Here is a 16,978-nt window from a genome sequence, read left to right as displayed (position 1 = left end):
TCATTGCTCTCAACTACACCACCTGACCCACATACACACGAACGGAAGGAAACTCACCAAATCATGTCAGAATCATACAAAACTTAAGGAACACTATCCCCTCACTAGGATACACTTGTCCCTAAGCCTCGACACTCAAAATCCTAGCTTTAAACCCATTTTCAAAAAACACATATAAAAGACAAGGCAAAATTCTGAAAGTGCCCAAAATTGAAGTCTATGAGTACCTATGCGTAGCTTATGTCGCTATGATTCTATGTGCCCAAAATTAAATTCTATGAGTACCTATGCGTAGCTTATGTCGCTATGATTCTAGTGATTATTGAAAATAGACATCATTTGATATACTTACGACCGCAAATAGCTTGTAGATGCGTGAGTGAGTTCGCTTTGTTCCGCGAGGAATGCTTGGTGTTGTCATGTAGCTCTTGCCAAGGCTACAACAATGGTGCAGTCGGATCTCCAACGCAATGAGCGAGCGGGGAGTAGCGCCAGGATGAAGCTCACGCTCTCTCTCTTCCTCTCTCACACACAGTAGACGGCAGCGCTAAACTTTTATTATAATTAAGTTCTCCTTACAAAAGTGACCTAGGTACCTTATATACTAAGGATACCTTAGGTTAACCAAAAATAGAGTTTGAGGGTCAAATGGCTTGGTATTTACAATCTGGAAGTGCCATTGCACTTCAACTTTTGCAACTAGACTACCTACTTATTATAAGTGAAGTTTATAACCATAATGCTCAGCATTCCATAACTCTCAAAAAATAAGGCTTTGTTGAGTTATGTTGTGCTATTGACCCAGCCATCAACATTCCCCCCCTCCTAGTTCATGTTTTCCCTACCATGATCTGGTTGTCAATGTCGGTGTGGTCTTGTTGTCGTTTCGCTGATGTAAATAAAGTATAGGCTATAGCCTTTGCACGAGCTCGTACTATTTGTCCAATCCGATGTACATAGTCCTCATATGATTCCGAAAAATCATAATTGGTGACAAACTTTATGTCCTTCACTGCCAAGCCTTGAGCTACAGCATGATCATTTGTCTTTATAGGGCTATTGCCATATTTAAAGTCAAAAAGACCCAATCTTGTTTGGCTTGACTCTTATCATCATGGTGACGGGAGCAAAGCGAACCCCGAACCCCGAAGGCCTCTAAAACACCGGGGACCGAATGGCGCGCCTCGAGCCTGTCATAGTAAAGCAAAGAGGGGGCACCACCTAGCTTCAGCGGCTAGGACGCAAACAACACACCACCATAACAAAGTTTTCATCCAAGAGAGATGGATGCTTGGGAGTAATGATGAAAAGGAAAGGGAATGAGATCAAGTGAGAGAGAGAGAAAGAGAGAGAGTGAGGGAGGGGGTATAGCGGCTTAGTACTTAGGCGTCACAAAAGGATGGCGAATCCGCACACCCTTCACACATACACAAGCTCACTCCAAAACACAAGACTAGGTGGAGATTCCGCACACCTCACATGGGCAAAACATTGCAAGAAAACATACTCACAAAACCTCAAGCTTTATTTAGAGAATTAGGCGATGAAATGGGGAGCATAGGGTAGGGGAATGAGAAGGGAGAGAGTGGTAGATCACATGGCGGATAGGTGGGAGTTGATGGCGAAGACTCGCACGAGGATTATGGCCATCATCCTTCATTTAGTTGCCCTTCATCTTCCATAGCCAAGGGTGTAGAGGTCATGCTCAAGACAAGCATGGTGATTGCGGTGATGGTGATGGTGTGGGTGTGTGTGTGTGCACTAGGCACACACAGTGCATAGTGTGTTCTTTGGTGATGTTGTGTGTGTGTTTAGTGTGATGGTGACCCCTCTTTATATAGGGGAGGAGGGGGGAGAAATTCTAGAATTTAGAAATGAAGAAATCATTATCTACATAGGCCATGTGACTGTGGGCCCCACTTGTCTGGCTGTGTGTATATGTGCCAGAACAGCAGTCTCATGAGAGAGAGACTAAGAGAGAGAGATGGGTTGATGAAAAAAAGTGAGAGGTGACATGGAGAATAAAGTAATTACAAGAGGGGAGAGAGGGGAGTGTGTTCAGAGGTGAATCTGTGTGCAGATGTGTGTGAACACAAGAAAAATCAGGTAACCACCGTGTGGGGATGGGTCTGTGGGCACCTTTTTCAGTGAAACTGAGTGTGTGTGAGTGTGGGGGAGGTTATTTAGCTACAAGACAAGAGACATGGCGCCCTTTAGAGAGAGAGGGGGGTATTTGGGTCATGGGATATGATAGGAGAGAGAAAGGGGGGGTGGGGTATACTATTTTGGAAGATAGGGTAAGTTGCATGTGAGTTAGGGTGCATTATTGGTGAGTTATAATGCATTATTGGTGAGAGGTGGGGTAGCTTGAGGGGAGAGAGAAAGGAGAAAGGACAAGGGGAAGAGAGAGGGGGTTGACCTTTTGAGTGGAGGAGAGGAAAAGGGACACCCGGCGGGGCAACAGTGAAGAAAAAGGAGGCAAGGTGGGGATGGGCTACCCCGCAGGCATGAGGTGGCCTATTTTACCTTTCTTATATATTTACATAATCATAATTTATTTTTTTCTTACTTTTTTCCAATGCCTTTTATCACTCCCTCCCTAAGAGGGGGTTTTCATGGGGTGGGGACGAGAGAAGAGGGGTATGGGAGCTTGGCTTGTGAAAAGCCCCCATCATTAGCCCTCCCCTTTTGGCTAGAGGCATTCATGTCTCTAGCTCATCTGTTTGATCATTATCGTCGGAGGTCACGGTTGATGGTGTGTCCTCATTTGGAATGTCAATTGGTGGAGCCTGGTCAAATCGAAGAAAATAAGGTTTAAGTCGCCAACCATTTACTCTGGTTTTATGAAGTTTTCCATCAGCCTCCATAAGCTGGTAGCTTCCATTGGCATACTTTTTCCTGATGATGAAAGGGCCTTCCCATCGGAGCAGGATTTTCTTATCCTTGCGCGTGTCGAAGCGATTGTCGTAGCAGAGCACCAACATTCCTTTCTTCAATTCTTTTTTCCGGAGATGCTCGTTAAAGCTAAGCCGTCTATGCTCTGCTTGTGTTGCATAATAATTTATTGCTTCTTCTCTGTCCAGCTGCAGTCTTTCCAAGTTGATGATGTGATCTCTCAAATGCATGTTGGGTTGTTGAAGTTGGCTTGCCATTACTCTGAGACTTTGTAGTTGCACTTCAATGGGCAAGATCTCTTCCTTACCAAATACTAGATGATACGGTGTGAATCCCAAGGATGTACGAAATGAAGTTCTGTAGGCCCATAAAGCTGGTAGTAGATACTTATCCCAGTCTCCGGGATGATTGTTTACCTGCTTGGTAATAATTTTAGAAACCATTCCATTTACCTTTTCAACTAGGCCATGACATTGAGGGTAATATGGTGAAGAGTGCCTCCTTGTAATGCCCAGTTTTTGCATTAATTCTCCTACCAAGTCTGCTCTGAAACCTGGCCCTCTATCAGAGATGATCTCTAAAGGTGTGCCAAACCTACAGCATATGTGCTCGTAGATAAATTTAGCTACCTCTACCGCTGTGATTCTAGTGGTGGCTGTAGCCTCTGCCCATCTAGTCATGTAGTCGACCCCCATGATAATGTAGAATTTTCCTGAGTTGGCCCTAGGTAATGGCCCAATGGCATCAATACCCCATTTTTCAAATGGGCCATATGAGAGAATAGGTGTCTGTGGTTCAGGCATAAGTGACCTAGTGCCGGCTTTTTGACACAACTTACACGTTTTGCACCAATGGTGTACATCACGGTTGAGGCTAGGCCATATGAAGCCTGCCTGCAAGATTTTCCTACTTGTTATGTCTAGGGCAAAGTAACCACCACAAACCCCATCGTGACAACTAGCAATTACTCCCGTGATTTCCTGAGAGAGAGGGACCTTCCTGAGTATTTGGTCCTTACCCTTACAGTACAAACCGTCATTGATGAGTCGATACCTTGTGGCCTTCCGCGTCAGCCATTGCTTCTGTCCCTTTGTTAAATTTGATGGGCATTCCCCTGTTTCCAAAAAATGCATGATGTCAGGCAAGGCATCACTTCCTTGAAATAGAGGGAGCTTTAGTTTTATTTCTCCAACCACCACTTCCTGTAGTCTTTCACTTGCTAGGGCATCTGCTTCTTGGTTTTGAGCCCTTGGGATATGGTGTATTTGAACTTCTTCAAACTTACCCAACAAGGTTTTTACACCACTTAAGTGAGTCCTTAAACTAGGATGCTTGCATGTCCATGCTCCATTTACTTGCCTTACCAGAAGTAGAGCATCCCCAAATACATTAAGGCGTTGTACACCTTGCGAGACGCACCATTGTAGACCCTTGGTTAGTGCTGCATACTCAGCTTCATTGTTAGAATGTGAATCTAACAATTGGCCCAACGAAAATACCTTTGTCCCTTTGTCATCAAAGACCACTATGCCTGCAGCTGCTTTGTCGGACGCTCGCTTGTAGGCTCCATCAAAGTAGAGAGAGTATGCTCCTTCTACCATCGGTGGTACTGGAGGTAATCGGACTTCTCCTTCCTTAGATAACTTCTCCTTCCTTTCAAAAACTTGGTAGGTCATGAGTCCCCCCAAACTTGCCCTTGTCGTGCTTTCTACCTGTACCGTGTAGTCAAACTCTTGCAGACGAACTAGCCATTTAGTAATTCTAGCAGACACATCCATGTGTTGTACAACATAGGGAAATATTTCATCCGTGGTTAGAATCACAAATTTCTTAGGCAACAAATATGACCTAAACTTTGTAGTTGCAAATCTAAGAGCTAGGACTAAGTGTTCCACATGGGTGAAACCTTTCTCTCCTGCTGTCATCATTCGACTAGAGAAGTAGATTGGCCTCATGAAAGATGTCGTCGTATCCTTTTGGAGTAGCACAGCCCCCAATGAGTCATCACCAACACTTGAGGTGACATAGAATTTTTCATCCCACTTAGGTGGTGAGATAGTTGGCAGAGTGGCTAAGACCTCCTTTACCTTGTTGTAGTGATGTTCGCTTTCCTCGTCCCAAGTGAAAGTTGATCTTTGAGTGAGTTGTTGCAGTGGTAGAACAAGTTGTGATAGTAGATGTATGAATCTACTTAAGTACCTCACCTTCTGTAGAAAAGAGACCAGTTGACATGCGGTCGTTGGTAAAGGTAGGTCTATGAGTGCAGACACCTTACTTGGGTCGGCGTTAATACCTTTTGCTGAAATTTCATGGCCTAGTAGAATGACTTTACTCTCCCCAATGTGGCATTTATCCACATTTAATTGCCCACCTAGGCTCTGCAACCTGGCCAAACCTTCAGTTACCTTTTCTAAATGTGAAATACGGGAGCTATATATACAAAAATCATCAATGAACACTCTTATGGATGTTCCAAAGAACGGTTGAAAAACATATGTGACATATCTTTGGAATGTGGCAGGTGCATTTCTGAGACCAAATGGCATAACCCTGTATGCAAAACAACCCCATGGCGTGATAAAAGTGGTTTTTAGCTGATCTTCCAAGGCTATGCGTATTTGAAAGTATCCAGAATAACCATCACAGACGGTATAGCATTCAAAACCCGCTACCTCATTCAGAATTTCATCCAAGAAAGGGAGAGGAAAGTGGTCTCTCTTTGTAGCTGCATTTAGTGGTTTGTAGTCAACACAGACCCTCCACTTACCATTCTTTTTAGGCGTCACCACTACGGGTGACACCCATTCTGAGTTTTTTACAGGATAGATGAATCCCGCCTCCAGCAGTTTCCTTACCTCGGCCAAGAGTGCCTTTTCTTGTATGACCCCCAGTCGTCGTAGCTTTTGCACAACTGGTTTTACCCCTTCCTTCAGCTTAATATGATGTTCCACCACTGTAATGCCTGTGATTCTTTCATAGTTGTCAATGAACAGGTTAGGAAATCCCATCAACATTTGCAAAAAACTATCTTTCTCCTCAAGTGTTAATTCCGTAGACAACATACCCTTCAACCTACTTCCTCATAGGCCAGGTGATTTTCTCTCCTCTTCATTGGGTTGCCCTTTTGGTGATGGATCACCACTTGTGCTTACCCTTTGTGGATCCTTCATAATGATACCCATCACATCAATTGAACTGTCACTTTCGTCGGTGGATGTGGTCTCCTCCTCAGAACTGGAAGATTCGCTAGTGGTTTCATCTGCCGATGTTTCCAGATTCATTTGCTTCTGCTTGCCAATCCTCATGTCGTAGTAGATTGTCTCCCCTTTCTTACCGGTCATGCGTAGAAGGCCAGTACCCCAGTCCTGTTTTGCCTTCATGGCCATCAACCATGGCCTTCCCAAAATTAGTGGATAGCCCTCCCCCTTAGTAGGCATTACAAAAACATCTACCTCTACCTCAGTGTTGAAAGCTTTGATTTTCACGGCACTTACCACACCCCCACACTTTACTTTTGCGTTGTTTGCCATCTTTGCCTTGCATGGAGAAGGCCTGTCAACCTCGAGCCCTAATCAAAGCATCATAGCTTCGCTCATTACACAAATTTGTGCACCTCCATCAATGTAGGTGTTTCCAACCCCCTTTCCTTTTATGTTTACGTCAACAATTGGAAGGATGTCATCCATGTTGCATCCCGAAATTCCTCCGGCTACCTTTGTTTTGGAGCGTCTTGTACTTACCATTTTAGACCATTGTCGCCTTACTTTAGGTACAAGATGTAGCAGTTGTGGCCATGTAATCTTCGGTCCTTGCTCTGCCACATCCAATGTTAGATCATAGGGCTTAGAACTTTCCCCTAGCTGGAAGTCGGTGGTGCCCAATTTCCGTCGTGGCCTGGATGGCCTCTTGCTAGTTTCTCCTCTCATGCTTCTCTCATCATTTGATTGTGTAGCTTTCTCCCTCCTAGCTCTTTTCACAGTCATGGCTTCAAGTGGTTCTAAAAAGGTTACATTCTCCTTACCCTTGTCCCTCTCCTTTGCTCTGGGTGGATCCACTACTACGGCTTTTCCTTTCTCTTCTAGCCTTATGATGTTTACAGGGCGATCAGGTGGTGGGGCTGGTGGAAGAGATGGGATGGATGCTTGTAGTGGTGTCTGGGGTGGACGTAGAATTTGTGTTGGTGGGGGTGGTGCTCGGGGTGGGGGTGTTCTTTCTCTAGGGGGTGACAATTGGTTCCTCCTACCTCCTCTATTATAGTTTTGTCGTGGTTTGGGACAGTAGTACATACCGTGACCGTCTTCTCCGCATTTGTAGCAATGATACTCCCTGTTTTGTCGTCGTTCTCTTCCAGGGTCTTGATCTCTTTCTTGACTCCTCCCTTGCTGTATTAAGTGGACAGACAAATTCTGCAGTTGGTCAGTAATATGGGCCAACATATCTTGTTGGTCATCTCTTACCCCAAGAGCCGGTGGTGGTGGTATGGTGGTTGTCGTAGTTGCTGGTCGACGCGATGTTCCTGCTTCTGTTGACTCGGTTTCTTTGGCTTTCATTCGCATCTTCTTGTCCTTAAGGCAAGCAATCTCAACGGCTAACTCGTACATAGCCGGGAATCTACCTTTCACCTTCTCCTTGAGAAGCGGCCATAAGCCATGCGTGGACCGATCTTTTTTTAGGAAATCGGGTGCAGCTTCCCCCCTAGCCAGTGACTCAACCCACCGTTCCCACAAATCCACAAATTTGGACTCATAGGTGGCATATTCTAAAAGACCCTCCTGCTTCAAGTCTCTCAACTTGTCCCACAACTTTTCTGAAGTAGTACCTCCCCCAAAGCGCCTCTTAAAAGCGGTTTTTAAGGGTTCCCAATCATCCTTGGTTGCTTGTGGAAGTGCATTGTACCATGATCTAGCTTCTAGCTTCATGAGATGCTTAAAGATTCTAACCCGGGATTCATCCGTATCTTTGTTGCTCACTACACATGCTACTTCAAAGTCATCTAGGAAGTCTGTTACCAAATCCTCCCCCTTCTTTCCTTTAAATGTTGGAAATGCTACACTTGCCATGATTACTGAGAGAGAGCTAGAAAGACACACTGCTTAACTTGCAAAAGTTTTTTTCTTCTTTACAAGAAGGCGTGTATACCCTCTTATACTAGGACATAGATTAAAACTTCAAACGGTACATTGCCTTGTACCAAAGGTAAGACAAATGGTTGATCTGATGCCAGAACCTCCAAAAACCGCTCCCCACCCGGCATGGTGTCAATGACGTGCTGGTAGTGAGCCTTCAAATCCAGTATTACCTTGATTGAGCGTACACGTGTTGGTATGTGTGATCTGTCTTGAGGTAGGTTGTACTGATTCATGTGAAGCTTAGAGGTGCTTAGTCACTGTCCAAGCTTGTGGGAGAGGGTGGTGTTCTTTCCTGAAACAAACTCAGTAGATCCCTAGTTTCTCTAGTGAGAGTGTGAGCCAATGCTTCCGTTATCTGTGCTGCAGCATCAGGTGCGACTTGAAAACTGACTGTGATAATTACCTCGGTGACTTGAGTTACCCGATTCTCAAAGTAGAATAGTGTTGATTCTCTATTGTGTAGAGCTCCATCCATTTTGTTGTTGTGGGTTGGTTGTAGGTTGCGGACATGGTTTCGACCTTCTCCTTCTTCTTCTTGGCACTTGGCCTATGTATATCCACTGGGTTTGGCGTGTTGGTTGACTCTCCCACTGCAAATCGATTACCGTTACGCCTGGCACTCGAGCTTCAATGGAGATGCGGAGTTCGTCTAGTTGTGCTTGGAGCTCTTCTTCTTCTGTCGTCCAATTAGCAAATCCTGCTAGCCATTCATCCATTCACAATAGTTTAAGGGTTTCAGTCTTGTAAACTGAAGGGTTTCATGAAAAGATCCTCCGTGGGGGCACCAAATGACGGGAGCAAAGCGAACCCCGAACCCCGACGGCCTCTAAAACACCGGGGACCAAATGGCGCGCCTCGAGCCCGTCATAGTAAAGCAAACAGGGGGCACCACCTAGCTTCAGCGGCTAGGACGCAAACAACACACCACCATAACAAAGTTTTCATCCAAGAGAGATGGATGCTTGGGAGTAATGATGAAAAGGAAAGGGAATCAGATCAAGTGAGAGAGAGAGAGAGAGAGAGTGAGGGAGGGGGTATAGCGGCTTAGTACTTAGGCGTCACAAAAGGATGGCGAATCCGCACACCCTTCACACATACACAAGCTCACTCCAAAACACAAGATTAGGTGGCGATTCCGCACACCTCACATGGGCAAAACATTGCAAGAAAACATACTCACAAAACCTCAAGCTTTATTTAGAGAATTAGGCGATGAAATGGGGAGCATAGGGTAGGGGAATGAGAAGGGAGAGAGTGGTAGAGCACATGGCGGATAGGTGGGAGTTGATGGCGAAGACTCGCACGAGGATTATGGCCATCATCCTTCATTTAGTTGCCCTTCATCTTCCATAGCCAAGGGTGTAGAGGTCATGCTCAAGACAAGCATGGTGATTGTTGAACCAGCAGAGGATCACACCCACATTTTTGCTCACACTCATCATTTTTGTAACCATTGATTGTAATAAATGTCTTTCCGACATTGATTTTTAATTGATCCATTCATTAAGTAACGGGACTCAATTGAGTTTCCAGCTTGTAATTCCGAAGTAATTTCACTTGCTGATGTAATTAGTTAGAGATGTTCTCACTTCCAAGGCTGAGGTATATAAGCCAAAGTTTTGTAACCTAAAGGGGGGATTCAGTTTATTAATCAAAGTGAGTTTTTGAGCGCCGTGACTGTGTCTGAGAGAGAGAGAGAGAGAGAGAGAGAGAGAGAGAGAGAGAGAGAGAGTATTATCTACTTGCTACGCGAGCTACGGAGCCGCCATTGGAGAAGCGACACCGCCATTGTGTTAGCAACGGCGAGAGCTACGCACTGATACCAAGAGTGCGCTCTATCGGCTTCTATGTGTGGTAAGTTCCTACGAGCTTCGGTGTGAGTTTTCTTCCAACTCGTGTGTCGGAATAGAGCATGCAGCATATCTATAGAACCACAACGAGTAGAGCTACACATTAGTACCATCGGGGTCAAGTTTCGATCACCTGTATTTTTCGACCTGTCTTCATACGCGTTTACCGCACGGGGTGATTATAGGTTGATTTTGCAGTTCAAGTCTTTAGGGTGTTGTTCTTACCTAGTGTATAGACTTCCCCTTGAGTTTGAGATCAATTCAATGATTCTAGATCCTGTTTCGTATAGCATTCGTTCGTAGTACGGATTTCAGTCACTTGCGTATTCTAGAACTTAGATTTGATTTCCTTAGTAGTGATTGTCATTAGAAGGTCGAGTAGGTGATTTGACACCCACCTAGTTGTTTCCATGCGCCTGCGGGTCAAGCTCCGTCCTCGTCTGACAAATTCTATTGTTGGTTGAGTTCTCGCTATTTAGCTTCCGCTAGCGGCGTAACCGCCTTAACATTTGGCGCCACTACCGGGGACGAGAGCCCTAAGTAGGTGACCTTAGACTAATCCTACGAGGTGAGTCGTATAAACTACTTTGTATACTTTAGTTAGAAAAGATCTAGGAGTGGTGGACTCCGAAGATCTCGAGAGATACTAGGAAGTGGGATATTTCTTGGTCTTTCGTGTTGACAGTATTTTTAGTTTAGCTTAGATTTGTTTGTTGTTTTGTTGGTGTTGAGTAGTTATTGATAGAAGAAGAATTTGCTAGTCCGTGAGTGGCAGTGGATCTCTTTAAAATCACAATTACCAAACCCATTTTATGATTAGGAATAGCTTAGGTAGGACTTCATTTGATCCTGATCTGGAGCTAGTAATCATTGGAGTATTTGCTTGATATGGTTGATTGCATGTTAGATCACTAAACCGTCGAGTTGGTAGTGAAACTTGCAATAAACAAAAGTCAGAGAAATTTTTTGTGTATCTGTGAGTTGCTGAGCACTAGAGAAAGCTTTAGGAAGAATTTTGTGCCAAAAAACTGGAAATCTGCAACTTTAGACATCATACGCGTATGATGTCTAAATGACCAAACAGAGACCAAAACAAAAATTTTGACTTTACCAGAGTGTTCAAAAGGGGAGTTATACCCTAATTTCAACTTAAAACAAGAGCATTAACACTCAAAGAAACCCAAAAAGACAAGTCGGAGCCCAAGAAACGCAAAGAATAGGAAAGTTTGGATTCAGATCTTGTTTTTACATTCAAACCTGACAAAAACACTTGAAACTCAATTGTAAACATTGGAGAAGGCTTAAAACCAAGAATAGTCAAAATCTATGAAAAAAGACATCATACGCGTATAATGTCTTTTGGCACATCAACTGCTTATTTTTTATATCTGACCTGACAAGATTGTTACAAGCACTGTAGGAAGCATAAATATCAAGTGTTGATCCAAATTGATGAAAAAGACATCATACGCGTATGATGTCTTTTACCTAATTTTGGACATATTTTGATACTTTGCCAACACAGATCCATTGTAATAGCTGTCTAGAGGTTATATTTCAAGTTTCATCCCATTTGGATCACAATTGACCCAAAAAACAAGTCAAAAGCGGAAAATTGCCAAGAAAAGCCTAAATTAGCCATAACTTGCTCAAACAGAGTTCAAACTAAATTTTGTGAGTGGACAGAGCATAAGGGGGCTACTGAGAGTAAGCATAACCAAAATAGTCTAAATCTGTGAAAAAAGACATCATACGCGTATAATGTCTTTTTCAGCATAACTGCAACAAAATTCTCACTTGATGAAACAGAAGTTGTCCAACTGACAAGATTAAACAATTGACCAAGTATCAATCAGTTTGGATCAATTCTGACCACAAAAACTTGGGAAAACAAATTGCCGAGACGGAAAAGTTAAAGTCCTCGAGGGGAATTGATGAATTTGAGATCGGGCAGGAACCTCCAGAATAACCAACCAAAACAAGGGGAACCAGCAAGTGTCATATCAACCGAGGGAAGTGTAAACCAAAATTGGGTGCAACCATTAGAGCCGATCTTTGAAGGAAGTGTTTCTGATACTTCTTCGGAGAGATCTTACAAGATTTTCACCGAACACTTGGAACACTTGAACCTGAACAACAGAGAAAATATGGCAGCAGGATCATCAAACCCTTCCGCCACAATGAAGCTATTGTTCATAAAATACCAGTACGACAATGAGCAAGGTGCCAAGATCTACAAGGATGGAATGGACCGCTATTGTGTGAAGATAGAAGATAGACCTAATGAGTTCAAGGACTTAGTGCCTGTGAGCTATAGCGGAGATAGATATCTAGATGACGAGGGTACCATGTACTTGGTAGTCCTAAACCCTAACATTGTGGACAAGTGGGGATTGATGGGCACCAAAGCCAAAGTAGATGAATAACTCGAGGAGAAAGCACCAATAATGAACTTCCCTGATGCGAGGTTAAGAAGAGAGAATGAAACTACAAGGATCAACACTGATAACATCTATGTGGGGCTATACAAATATAATAATGGGGAGCAAGATCTCTATTATAGATGTGAAGAACCCTACACCGGAGAGTTGACAGACCAAAAAAGACTTTATGTCTTTACCTACACAGAGGGATCGGAAGTGAAAATTGCCGCTTACGACAAGTATGGGAGGCAATACTCAACAATGGGCAAGAAAGAATTAGAAGGATATACATACTTTGGGGGACCACTACATCAGTATTATGTTACTTCTAGCTCACAAAGACCAGCACCAACAAATGGAGGGCAAAACCCAATGACGACAGGAGGACAAAGAACTCAGGCTGCTGACTCTTTCAGTCAACCTCAGTACTCGAAGCCCGGACCAATGGGATCATTACATTCCAGAGAGTCAATGGATACGAATCGAGGTAGTGCAGTTCCAATCCCCACATATACCACTCCAGGTCCAAGGTTCGAAGCGGAACCATCACATTTATCTCCTAGTACTAGATTCAGGGCAGCGAAACCGACAAGGGTAACCCATGAAGTCCATGATGCTAGAGAAAGCTTTAGCCGGGACACAGGAGCAATGAGATTGGTAGCAGACCATAGACGTATGAGACCATCTCAAGTAGCGAAGTGTATGCCAAAGAAGTATGGTGGTTCAGGAGATCCGTATGCCCATGTGTCACTCTTTAAGCAAGTCTTAAGAGCTGAGCAGATAACAGATTTCCATACACAATACGAGGGATTTGGTCTTACTCTAGAAGGTACGGCATTGACATGGTTTCAATCACTGAACATAGGGGGATTCCAGGACATTGACCATTTGCTAAGAGAGTTTGCTGAGGAATTCTCAAAACGAGGGATTAAGCACAATACGGTCTCACAAATATATGCTTTTAAACAGAGAGAACACGAAAAAGTGAAGGAAGCTTCACTTCGCTTCAAACAGTACATTGAGAGATTTCCAGTACGTGAACAACCACAAGATGACAGACTATCTGTTCTCTTTATTGAGGGACTGAGAAACGACACTCTCAAGAAGGACTTGCACTTGAAAGCTTGTACAAGTTTCGAGCAAGTAACGAGAGAGGCATTATACTTAGTGGATAACTGTACGGTTTATGGAGAGGTGTCAGCGGATACATATTTTGCATCCAGTAGCTCCTCCTCCGTAGCGAGCGAGACTACCACTAAAAAGAATGTTCAAACAACAACCATGCCAAATGTAGAGAAAATGATAGAAGATGCTCTAAAAAGGATGGCACCATACCAAAAACCATTGCCAAAAACACTGAAATGGTGTGCTATTGAACAAAAATGGACAAACCATCCAACAGAGGAGGGCTATTACAACAAAGGGTATGTAAGGGAGCGTCAGTATGCACCTCCTGCTCAATTAGCACCACCTCAAGTACATCCAGTACCTCGATACCCAACGGGAAATGTACCAGGACCTATGGGGATAGAAAGACCGCAACCGGTATTGGGACAACAACCACCTTTACCAGGAGCAAGACCAGTGGGCATTAGATATGCACCAACCTTAGAGAATCACGAAGAACAAGCCTTAGTGCCTGTTCAAGCCTATTATGAAGAATCTGGTGCACACATGTCTCCAATTGTGTATTACCCACCAGAAGAACCCAAACAACCAGAACCATGGGGCATGATTGGGAATGTTGGAACACCAACAGTTACAAGTGCTTCTGATGAAGAGAGATACAATTTGGACGCAAGAACATTGATGTTCATAGCTCATGGAGGGTTAACAGGACAAAGACCATCCTATCCACAAAGGACGAATCAAGTGGGACCAAGACCAGCACTAGGACCCTGTTACAAGTGTGGAGGTGACCATCTGATGAATGTTTGTCCACATACGGAAATCATTAGAATTAACGCTTATTGCACTAAGTGTGGGGTTACTCACTTCATTGAAGATTGTTCAAAGAATCCAAACAAAGTGCAAAAGACAACATTGAATATGCTAGAAACTATTCCTACCAGCAGTGGGTCTGAAAATGAAGCTCTGATACCAACGCAAGTTGTTACTAGAGCTCAAGCTAAGAAAACCACTAGAGAACCTGAGAATGGAAAGTTAACGACTGAAGTGGTTAGTCAAGGACCGCGGAGTCAGAGAAACACATGGAAAGCTAGAAAAGCACGCATGAAGTTGAGAAAAGAACGTGAACACGCTATTCTAACTGAGGAACTAAAGCGAACTAAAGATATATTAGAAAAACTTGAGAGTCAAAACGGGAAACGAGAGATGAGCTTGTGCAATTCCGGATGGTCCAACAACGAAATTTTGCGACAAGGACGGGTACGACGTGGTTCCGTACTTCATGTTGAGAACTGTACTCGAAAAAGAAACTGAAAAGAACGATACACTGGAAAAGGAAGATGAAGAAGAGGTGTTTAACGAAATTCCCGATCATCCAGAGTGGGGAAATGAAGCAGACAACGAGTCAACGGACAATTCAAGCGGAAACGAAGAAACTATAACGGATGTCCGATTTTATGATTTTCCGAACCAAACTAAACAACGCCAGAAACGCTATAGAGCAAAGAAAAAACAAAGGGGGTTAGAACCAATCCGATGCCTAGAATAAGAGGAAAAAATCAATTCCTAATGCTAGTAAAGGCGGAAGATTGTGTTAAGGACAAGGTTTCTGAAAGAATGAGAGGCAATGATCAAAAGAGCTTACGAAAAGACAAAAGAGGCTCAAGAAATCAAGTTCAAAGGAATGGAATGAAAACAGAAACAGAAAAATCAGAAAAGAACAAGCGCAACAGAGAACACACGGAGTCCAAGCTAGAACGTAGAAACAAGTACAGAGATCTCAAGAAAACTCTGAAAGAAGTTTGGACGACAGAAATTGAGAGTGGAGAGGACGAAAACGCCAAAATCAAGGAAAACATGGATGTTCCCTCTCACTATAGGAAATTCACAATAGAGGATAGGAAGGTGGTATTAACCCCACCTATTCGAGAGAGAAAGGAGAACGAATCTTATGACGGACCGGAGGATGCAAAAAAAGTTGATTTAGCAGCTCCAGGTGAGCCACCTAGACCGGTGTACATAGCCACAGATTTGTCTCCAGGCGAGGAAGAGAGACTTTTGAGTCTTCTCAGAGAGTATAGGGATGTGTTTGCATGGTCTTATAAGGACTTAAAGGGAGTTGACCCATCGATATGCCAACACACAATCCCACTGAAATAAGACGCAAAGCCTAGCAGACAGAGACCATACACATATAATGATACGTTTGCTAAGCGAATCAAAGAAGAGATAGATAAGCTAATTGAAGCTGAATTCATATACGAGATTGAACACACCGATTGGGTATCTCCAATTGTGGTAGTACCCAAGAAGAACGGAAAACTCCGAGTGTGTGTCAACTTAAAGAAAGTGAATGCTGCAACAATCAAGGACAATTATCCCCTGCCGATAACTGATCATGTTCTAGAGCGTGTATCAGGGAAAACAGCCTACTCCTTTCTTGATGGTTTTTTAGGATATAACCAGCTAGCCATAGCACTGGAAGATCAACATAAAACAGCTTTTGCAACTGAGTGGGGAATCTATGCTTATAGGGTTATGCCTTTTGGTCTAACCAATGCTCCCGCAACCTTCCAGAGGCTGATGACGCATGCTTTCAAAGAATACTTAAGGTTGTTTCTAGAAATATACATGGATGACTTATGTGTACATTCTCTTCTGAGAGATGAGCATCTAGAACACCTAAGAAAAGTATTTGAGAAATGTAGGACGTATCGCATTTGTCTCAATCCTGAGAAATGTGTGTTTATGGTCCGACAGGGCAGAATTCTGGGACATATTGTCTCACAAAACGAAATATCCACGGATTTAGAGAAGATAAAAGTTATAGTGGATATGCCTAGACCAACCAATGCGAAACAAGTACAGAGCTTTATGGGACATTGCGGATATTATAGACGATTCATTTACATGTACGCTATAATAGGCCAACCACTTTACAGGCTAATAGTGAACTTTGAATGGACAGAGGAGTGTGAGGAATCATTCAAGAAATTGAAAGAGGCACTCATTACTGCTCCAGTCTTGAAATCACCAGATTGGGAGAAGGTATTCCATGTGCATATAGATGCTTCGGCATATGCAATAGGCTACATTCTTGCTCAGCTAGAAGAAGGAAACATGGATTTTCCTATCTGTTACGCCAGTCGACAGCTCAACAATGCAGAGAAGAATTACACCACAACAGAGCGAGAAGGATTAGGAATGATATATGCTGTGAAGAAATTTCGGCATTATCTTCTAGCCAACAAGTTTGTGTTTTTTACGGATCACCAAGCCTTGCTCTACCTAGTGAATAAACCATGCAATACCGGGAGAATAGTGAGATGGTTCATTATCTTACTGGAATTCGACTTCACGGTAGTAGTAAAGAAAGGAAAAACACATCTTAGAGCTGATCATCTTTCGCGATTGACGAATGGGGAAGACCCTATAAGAGTAGATGACGACATGCCAGACGCGTACTTGTTCAACATAGAAATGATACCGAAGTGGTCTCAAAATGTCGTTAACCTATTAACCTATGGAGGAGAGTTCGATAGAAGAGAATACA

Source organism: Adiantum capillus-veneris, chromosome 3 (assembly GCF_014529385.1).
Source record: "Adiantum capillus-veneris isolate H3 chromosome 3, ASM1452938v2, whole genome shotgun sequence".
NCBI lineage: Eukaryota > Viridiplantae > Streptophyta > Polypodiopsida > Polypodiales > Pteridaceae > Adiantum > Adiantum capillus-veneris.
The sequence above is the reverse complement of the archived record's forward strand: the minus strand, read 5'-3'. Positions refer to the sequence as shown.